This window comes from Haemaphysalis longicornis, unplaced genomic scaffold (assembly GCF_048455015.1).
Source record: "Haemaphysalis longicornis isolate Haplotype H1 unplaced genomic scaffold, Haemaphysalis longicornis Haplotype H1 scaffold_3, whole genome shotgun sequence".
NCBI classification, from domain to species: domain Eukaryota; kingdom Metazoa; phylum Arthropoda; class Arachnida; order Ixodida; family Ixodidae; genus Haemaphysalis; species Haemaphysalis longicornis.
Genome location: NW_027526335.1, coordinates 153718990 through 153728856, shown reverse-complemented (window position 1 = coordinate 153728856; position 9867 = coordinate 153718990). Strand labels below are relative to the sequence as shown.

The 9867-nt window shown below is 45.1% G+C and overlaps 1 pseudogene; it reads left to right on the top strand.

Annotated features, from left to right (window-relative positions):
• The first annotated feature begins 1796 nt into the window (after window positions 1–1796).
• LOC144175144 (very long chain fatty acid elongase AAEL008004 pseudogene) lies at window positions 1797–8467 on the top strand (annotated as a pseudogene).
• The last annotated feature ends 1400 nt before the right edge of the window (window positions 8468–9867 follow it).

Genomic DNA, 9867 nt, shown 5'->3' with positions numbered 1-9867 from the left:
CATGTTTGTTGGAAGTGGCCACGAGGGCGGTGGCTGTCTCTTCTGCTACATGGGTGTCGGTTTCTGTGACTGTAGCAGCTGGGATGTATGTATGTAATGTATGTATTTATTGCTCTTTGGGAGCGAGGAAGGTCACCAGCAGGCTTAACTTGCCTCGCCTAGGGGCGGACACCGGTGTGATGGCTGTTCTTTCAGAATCCATGAACACTCCAACACGGGCCTGGTGTTCGGCATATTCATTTCTCCATGCATTTCTCTTGCTTACCAGGAATTTATTGCTTAAGTAACTCGATCGTTCTAATTTGTTTTCTGCCTTTGTTCTATTCTGGGTGCATGTGTATCGGAATGCGAGTGAGTGTGAGGGTGGTGCGTATGCTTGACGGGATCCGGCTAAGCGCGTTTCATGGTGTAGGGATGGGGTAGTCGAGTTTCTCGAGAACCATCCGGCCCGTAGGCGTCTGAGTCAATCGATTTATTGGCTTGCTCGTTGAGCTTCGAAAATATCACTCAGTTTTACGGAGGCCGAGCTTGAGAAGGCCGCATGTAGGTGTAAATGTGGGCAGTCACAGTGGGAGATTATACAATTTCCTAATTAGGTTTATAGTGTTCCTCGGTTCGTAGTTCGACGTATGTGCTGCCAGAAGCGATGTGGCTTGTCAGCAGTGCTGGAACTAGACGGAAGGTGTTTTGTTCTTCAAGACAGCTTGGTTGGGTGCAGATCCGTCGGATCAAGAGCAGCAACTGCATGACTACCGAATAGAAAGAAACAATTTTTAATAGGTGTGTTTAAAGGTGAAGTACGTTTATTGGGCAAAAGTCAGTTTTAGCTCTTTAGTCAATTCGCACGAAAGATTTTATGGGGTTTACCGTAACTACTCTATCGATTTTGGAACCTGTGTCCGTACTTTGTACATAATACTCAATGTGCTGCAACCTACGGGTCGCGACGATATTTATGTGAACAAAAGAAGACACGAAACTTAGTTAAGTCAAGACAAACCGAACAGCTCATACAGTGGTAAGGAAGGGTGGCCACATATTGAAATGAAAGTACAAAATGCATAATAAAAGCATTACCATCCCTTCCTAAAGAAAGTTGAGAGAAGTACGAAAGCTTTCTGATATCAAAACCTTTGCTTAAAGAGGCTCCAACCTTCGCTAAAAGTGCATCCAATCTACCATAAAACTTTCAAAGAGCCAAATCGCAAAGAAGAACGAACGAGCGATTTTTTGCGCACTAAGTAAACGCATCTATGAACTGTGTAAATGCATCGCGATCCGTGGTTTATGAGATTGCACTTCCTCATGATCGATGCGCGTGCTGTGTTATCTAAAACCGTTCCTTTTTCGCGATTTTAGAGCAACCGTTTTGACACAATGGCAGCCCTGTTTCACGCCGGCGCCATGTGTCTAGAAATCTTATCAGAGTTTCTCAGTCGACCAAGTGGTCCATGTGGAAATGTATTCGTTCTTTGTAAGGACGCCATCGGTACCACTATGAATGTTTTCGCTTTAATAAGTTACACGGGCACAGAAAGAGAAGAAAGGATCAAGCTTTGCCATTCCGACTGCTGTGATGTTTTCTTTTGCTGTTCGTACACCTTGGAGTCGTTGACACAGTGTCAATAAACGAACTTCCTCTATTATTTCCTCGTATGCGTTTTACCTCGGGGCCTACAGATCAGCCAGGGCCACAGTTATAGTATAATAAGGATTAAGCTTCTCCGCACCAATCGCCTTGGCTACAACAGGAAGAAACGTTGGCGGAGAGCCAAAACCAACATTGTTCTCATCCCTCAGCCCGAATGTTTCAACAGGTTGGTTTCCTGGAGGCCATAAACACTGTTCTCGTTCACAGACAGAGACGTGTGATCTGAGTCGCGTAAATAAGTCGCATTACGGATCTGGAACCCAAGAATCAAGCTGAAGTTTTTTTTTCGGTAGCTGAAACGCTACAAAAAGTTTTCGCTGAGATTCCGAGAAATTTCTAAACACAACAGCCTTCTCAAAGTTTCAGGCGCTATGGAGGGCCCCGAAGAACCACCGCGCCCGCCTTTCCTCGCAAGACGTGACATGAGGATCGCCCACTGGCCGCTGGTCGGAGACTTCAGACTCGTCCTCGCAGTCGTCACCGCATACGTGTATGCTGTCAAGATTGCCGGTCCTCGCTTCATGGAACGCCGGCGGCCGTACGACGGCGTCAAGCCCCTTATAGTCATCTACAACGTCACAATGGTTGTCGCAAACGTTTACCTTACCTGTGGCATCTTGCGGGCGTACCTGGGTGACCTTCACTACAGCGTGGTCTGCCAGGGCATCGACTATGATGGGTGCGACGAAAGTACCATGGGACTGATGGCAGTGCTCTGGTGGTTCTACGTTTCTCGCTTCGCTGACCTTCTGGACACAGTGTTCTTCGTTTTGCGTAAGAAGGACTCGCATGTGTCGGTTTTGCATGTGGCGCACCACACCATTGTGCTTCTCAGTGCCTGCTATGGATTGACTTTCGGTATCGACGGCCAAGGGGCCTTTTCCATCATGATCAATTGCTTCGTACATGTCGTCATGTACTCCTACTATCTTCTCTCCCTCATGGGTCCGACGGTCCAGAAGCACTTGTGGTGGAAGCGCTACCTCACCCAGTTCCAACTAGTGCAGTTTGTGGTGCAATTCGTGCACATGATGATTCCCATGTTCATGGACTGCAGGTATCCGCTTTCCCACTGCTGGGTTGTGATACTCCAGTGCGTTTTCTATTTCGGCATGTTCATCCGGTTTTACCTCAAAGCCTACCGCCCGAAACAGATCGGCGTGGCGAAGGCTAAGTAAAAGCTACCTGCACAAGAACATGTGAACCGAGTTTGACGTCGTCCGGAAAGACAAAATACCTGCGCGCTAACCCCAAATGCTTTCGTAATTAAGCTTGCGGTTAACGAGCACGTTTTTTGTTCAAAGGACGCAAACTTCATATCCTAACCAACATCGGTTGGATACTTTCTTGCCTGGGTTGTTAGTATCAACTTATAGCCTTCGATGCGGATTCTCTGGAAATAAAGAAAATAATTTCCCCTAACAAAGCCTTATCAGGCACAAAAAAGGATGCGCAAGAAAATAAGGCTTTATCGCCATTAAACGAGAAATCGTCGAGATAAAACTTCGGAACTTTCTTGGTAAATTCCGGCTGTAAATAAACAACTGATTGCTCCGCTATAGTTTCTTTGTCTCCATGGAGTGTGCAGTCGTAAGCAGTTTTACACGGGCTGTCTGCGTCTTTGTTTCATAAGGCATAGTGGCTCATCAAATAATCTATACCTGTGAAAGGATGTGCCCGATACACTCACTGACTAAATGATTCGCAAACACCCAGAAAAAGCTGGTGAGCCTAAATACTTGTAATTTCGGGAATACATTACGCCATGACGTCGGCAGGCAGCTAAGGCTGAATTTTCGGAAAAATCATATCGGACGTAGGATGTGGAAAATTGTGTCTTCCCGCGTTTGTAATTACCCCATTCGCGTGTTGAGATATCGAGGTGGTTAAGCTGACACATGTCGCCCGCAAAAACCACCCCCTATCAAGGGCGGTCACTCTACCCACTGAGGTAACCAGGAGGCTAGCTGTTTCTAGCGCGAGAGCGAATTGTTCAACAACCTAAATGGAAGGACAGGTGTTTATCGACCAGATTTAGGGGAAATCTCCAAGGTGAAGTACGTTTCTCCGAAGGAAAGGTTTCTTCGCGGAAACTAATTCAACTTTGGAGATTTTCCCTAAATCTGGTCGATAAACACAAGAAATTTGCCCTAAACTACCCAATCTGTGATGCAAATCTGCGTTACGGAATAAATTGGTAGTTTTTACAGATTCTGCAATATATGGTTGACCGAGTGATATATCGAATAGCTTTTTCTGATCAGTGTTTCTTATACAAATGTACAAAAATAAGCGTAAAGATTGCGCTCTGCGACGCTGTTAAGAGGGCGAAAAGAAAAATTGAGAAATTAACATCCCCGCTGGGCCGAAAAGGCCTAATGGGTTATGTCAACGCACCACAAAACTGCTGGTCATAAAGACTTAAAATTTCAGTAATGCATTCCTATTTTTCTGCAGGAGCTCAATATTGCTGATTTGTTTATTATTATGCTGGTAAATATGCTGTAAAAAGCGGTAAAATATTTTTTCAATGACTTGTAATTTTATCTAGGGCGTCTTGACGTATTGAACAAGTTTTTTTATATAGATAACACAAGCCAGTGTCTGAAAACTGTTTTAGAAGGTTCTTTTATACCAGCCGCGTAATAGCGAAATACGGCATTTTGAAAAAATACGTAATTTTATACATTTCGTAGTATTTATTAAGCGCGTGCATACATATGTACACTTCGGTTTTGCTTACAAATGCTATTTACACTAATGTCCAATAACGTGTTTAAGGATTTGTCCTTAGAAACATATAATTAAATATATCCTGTTCTCCCCTTGCGGAGAGCGGGATATCTTGAAATTACACCCCTGAGGAAGTGAAATGCAGTTCAATTTTCTCGCGTTCAAATAGCGCGCCATGTGTTTGGAATTTCTATACCTACGCGCCTCCAGTAGGAAGGAGCCTATGTAATTTATTATAAAACTGTGACTGATGATTATCCGTCCCGCATAATGAGGCTACACTTCCCATGGGTAACCAGTCGTCCGAGCTTACTATCGAGGCACAAGTTTCGAGAAAGTTCCAATTGAACACCAGTTCCAGCCGTTTCCCTTAACCACACGCCTGCGAAAGGAGCCCATCTATTCACAGCAGGCTGGGGTTCTTAATTGTGTAAAGCTCTCTCACGAAACAACTAATTGTGAAGTACCAACTACTCAAACACGTGTTCCGCCCATAAGTGTAATTAGTATATAGCTGCATACCCGGGCATCACTTAGCACTACCGCTAGTCCGTCATATATCTGTTCACTTGTAGTGGAAGTTTTAAGGTGAAGACTGGGTCGTATTCACTCTTCTCGTCTTTTTGGCGGAGTACCGACGGAAAGAGGGAGGATTTTATAAAACAATGGTCTTTTTATAGCGGAGCTGGCATACGCCAATTACCCCGTTTTCTTTTCTTTTTTTGCGTGAGCGCACCGAGAAAAGCCGCACCCCTCCAACTCACGTCCCAAGACTCGATCCTTTGGGCCACTTGCTCCCCTCTGGCGCTTCATTTTCTCTACAAGATGGCGTATGCTTTTCCTAGAGAAATATCTTCGCAGCAATGCAGTTTTGTTTAGAATAGAAGCTGACTTTAAGGAGATCGGTGTAATCTTGGTCTTTCTTACCTGGCTTTCCGACATTGTGGTTGGCCCAGTGAAGCCTATTCATAAACTAAAAATACGAGGGAATAGGCGCGAAAGCGGGTGGTGACCACCCACCACTATCAGGCCGCGCACATCAAACCTAAAGCATGTTTTCTTCTCGCTCCGTAGCACTCCGCAACCTGGATTGATTGATTGATTGGTTGATTGATTGATTGATTGTAGGGTTTGACGCGCCGACGCAACGCAGGCGATGAGGCGCGCTAGTGGAGGGCTCCGGGGTAATTTTGACCACCTGGCGATCTTTAACGTGTGCCGAAATCTCGTACACACGGGCGTTTTCGCTTTTCGCCTCCATCAGGAAAGCGGCCGCCGTGGCCGGGAATCGAACCCGCGACCTCGTGCTCAGCAGAGCAACGCCTTAGCCACTTAGCCACCGCGGCAGGTCCAAAATCGGTTTTACGGATCGCCTACGGGCAAGAGGCCGAATGTGATAGGCGAGCGAATTTTGGATCTGTAGGCTTTCGTTCGGTGGCCCGTACTCGCTTGGCTCCGCCCATCGTCCTTGAAAACATGGCGGTGACGAAGCTGCGCAGTTGGCGATCGTTGCAGGAAACAAGCTGTAGCAGACGTAATGAGAGACCGTGGAAGTCGCAATTCTGTTTCTTCATGCGGAACCGAGGCAGGCTCTTGAAGAAATGCACGAGCTCCGTCTTTGTGCTACGCCACCGAACGTTCCTGTGCATCTTCGCCCGGCTCCCGCGCGCGCCGAAATGGGTTTGAAGTTATCGAGATCCGCGCCTCCGCGCTCGAATCATCTGTAGTGATAACACGTCGTTCAAAATCCTACCACTGTGTGAAATCCACTCCAAGTGCTGGTCAGCTCTTGTCTAGTGTGCAATGTTTTCATATCAAGTTTGTACGCCGTGCTGTTGTGTACGTAGTTGCAGTGCGCGGCATCGCGCACGAGTGGTGCGTTGCGCTGCGTTTTCAATTAATATAAAGTGTGTATAGCTTAAAGCTATAAAAATCTGAGTGTCGGCGCTTGCCATCTGCAGTGATTCGGTCTGCAAGACCCGGTCACTGCTTTTGGCAGCAACGCGAAGTGCTAGTCAGCACCTGTGTGGAGCGCAGTATAGTATGTTCATATCAACTGTTTGCGACGGGATTGCCGTCGGGTCAGAACCAAACGTTGATAGCTGGTGTATCGCCATCGATGGTGTCGCCCTGAAATCTGCCCAAAGATGCGAAGCACCGTCTTTCCTTCAAAACGCGACCGATGTGTGAAGTGCGTCGTAGTTTTCGAGAGGTTGATTGTTTGTGTGAAGCTGCTGGCGCCAAGATCACCGATGTTACACGGTGTTGTGTCGGTATCACTGCGCGGGGCAAACATTTTGATACTGCTTCTTAGCTCAGCTTGTGTGTTCTCAAATGATGTAAAAAAGTGTCGACATCCGTGTCGCGGCAGGAGTGTATACGTGAATAATCCAGAGCGTGATGTAGAGCCTCATCAGCTAGCAATGGCTTATTCGTCTTTTTGCTGTGGTTTTATTTACGTGTGCATGTAGCATATTAACACTAAATCAACCTTGCATACTTACCGATTCATGCCATACCCCTCTTTGCAATCACGTTTGCAGGTGCTGATGTAATATGCTAGGAATGTTAGGAAATATTGTTTACATGCCGTTCTCAATCATTTTTAATAGCCCGATTTTTTTAGTATCACTAGAGTAGCGTTTTCTTTCTTGACTGCTGACTTTTTGTTCCTTTTGACAGCAATGGATGATTTAACGGTGTGTCTAAAGGTATGCCAGACAAACTCGCAAAAACGTAATATATGGGACCTACCTGTATTATTTTTAAAAATATGAAGGATGTTCCCTGATTGCACCGGCTAAGTATGTCAAACGTGCTACACACTCTTCTTGGGCCTTTAAGCACAGTCTGGCTTGATTTTTACCCAAACGGAAAAACCACTTCTGATCACTTCAGTCGTGCCTGCTTCACTATTCGCAGTTAGAGCAGTCTGTCTTGATCTGTCTTACCTAACTGGCCAAATGGCATCCAATCAGTGGCTAGCCTTGGAGAGTAACTGTCAATGGTTATCATTGCCAATAATTTCAATTTACCAGATGTCACTCTAGTGATGGCTACGTAGATTGTTGCTCCAGTGAAGGTCAGCATTTCCGCCGATTGGGCAAAAGTAAAGTCAGAAAGCCTAAATTGTGAAGCGGCAGAAGAATAGCTAGCACAGAACTCTGCCCACGGCTGTTACTACACCAAACATGCTGTTTGGATTAAGAGTTCGAGCAGCTGTATTTGTAGTTTAACTGAATTGTAGGCACTTTGCAAACTAACAGCAACTCTGGTTAGTCTGCAAGTGGAACTGATTTGCCTGGTTGGGTGAAAGTCATGACAGACTGTGGAGCGGGCGGCGAACGCGATCTTTAGGATATTTCGCGGGTTCGTCTTGCGTGCCTTTAAGCTTTTTGGCAGATACGCCTGACATACATTTCAACACAACGTTATTTAACATTGCTTTCTGCCTGCAACATCACACGTTCACAGGTCCGGTGTTTCATTGAGGCCGTTCTTTTATAAATAATAATTTACACTGGCATAAACTAAAAAGCTTGGCCCTTATTTGTGCATTGAAGTTAAAACATATGGGCACCCAACGAGTTGCAGAGATCTATTAAGTTAATTAAGCTCATGTTAACACAGAATCGACATGTCAACATATGACCAGCTCATCTTCACATCTGCAGAAAAGTTGAGGTCTGCAGAAAAGTTGAGAATAGAATACTTGATATTCTTGCTTTTTTATTCCTCTTCAGTCCGCACATCTGGCGCTATGTTTCTTTGCATTTCAGAGACAATGACAATTATGGTTTCGAAGAGACGAGAGTTTCGAGATTATATTAGCACTCCACGTTTTACAAGCATAAACATACGAATTAAACAATGAGCTTGCTCCAAAGGGAGCATGCAAGAACCCATCGTATAAAATTACCTCTACCCTTTCCTGCACACTGGCAATTCTTGGTGCCCTGTTCATTGCTAGGCAGCCAGAGAGCGCCCAAGCATCACATGCCCATTCTAAGATAAACGTGCGGGTTCACTGGTCACTTATGGGGATAATCACTTTAACCCAACACATGACGAATGGGCATGAAATTTGATCTACTTGGCCTGCGTCACTCATTATTGAGTTGACCGAGCCACCCGTGTATACGCATAGTATTCGAGCAGTGAAAGTGCACAAAAAGCGCAAGAGAACACTAGTGGGTAACATGTCATCCACTGATCTGTCCTTCTAGATGTCACACCTCCTGAGCATCCCTTTACAGCTTAGTGATCATCATGGTTTCATGGTGGGGTCATCCACGCCTTCCACTCAAACGTGCGCACTTCTGATCGATCCTGAATGGGAGTTTGGAAGCTGAATAACGATACTGTGCTCACTTAGACACTGCCCTTTCTGTGATGACGGGCGAGAAAAGGCTCCCTGGGGAGATTTCTTTGCTTAATAGCTGATGCATACGCTTTGAAACCCGTCGCAGCTAATGTTAATTGAAAATTGAGCGCCATCCGAATGTTGCTGTCACACATTGGTGCGCTATCAGTTCCTGTGAAAGAGACCGCAGGCTTTTCAGACACATCTTTTGTCCATACCTTTGCGGATGCCAACGGGGTACTCACTTTCACTAACACATCGAAGTGATACTTTAGCGTTAACAGAAATTGCCTACGTAAGAAAATGAGAATACCTCATTAGACAGGCAACGTGCCCACTATGCACGTGCAAAGAGTTTAATGCCACATGTGCTTTCATCTCTGGTTCATTTTAGCTCCAATTTTTCATTTTATCTCAGGGGGTTTGTGTATTGTAGCATTTTTGAGCTTATTGGGAGCCATGGCAAATAATAATGGAATACTTATCAGCTTTTATGTTCTAACACTTGTTGAACGGCAGCTCCTCTAGACAATAGTAGCAAGTTTGCTCTGGCATGGTTAAACACAGTTATGGTTAACAGATTAAGGTGTTGAGACCAATTTGATGTAGCGACTAATTCAGTACACCTAATCCCGCAAATAACAAACTCAATTAGCTTTCTTGGTGCATTTATTTGTGTAAGTGATTGTGATCTAGAATGGGGAAATGGAGAGATGTAATTACCTTATTCCAAATAAACTAATGCGTGGCAGGCTACAATTTTGGCCGGTGACTGCATCTTAGTGCTTCTGAGATTAGCGCCATTGACACGCTACTATGTGAACGGGCTTCAGTACATTTCCCTCAATGTCAGCGCAGTAGAGTTGGAAAAGGCGAAAACATAGCCTGGCAAAAAAACTATTTCTGTCTTAGATGAGCCACCCACATTGAACGTAACTTCCCTGATGGTATATCAAGTATGCAAATAAATGACGACAAAATAAACATACCAAACGATGGAGCGCAAGTAATGGCTCAAGTTAATGTAGAAAAGTAGACGTGGGCACATGCCGCAAATCATTGTTAAAAAAAAAGGGTTGAGATCCCTTACTTTGTTGGGGTAATAGAAAGGATATTAATG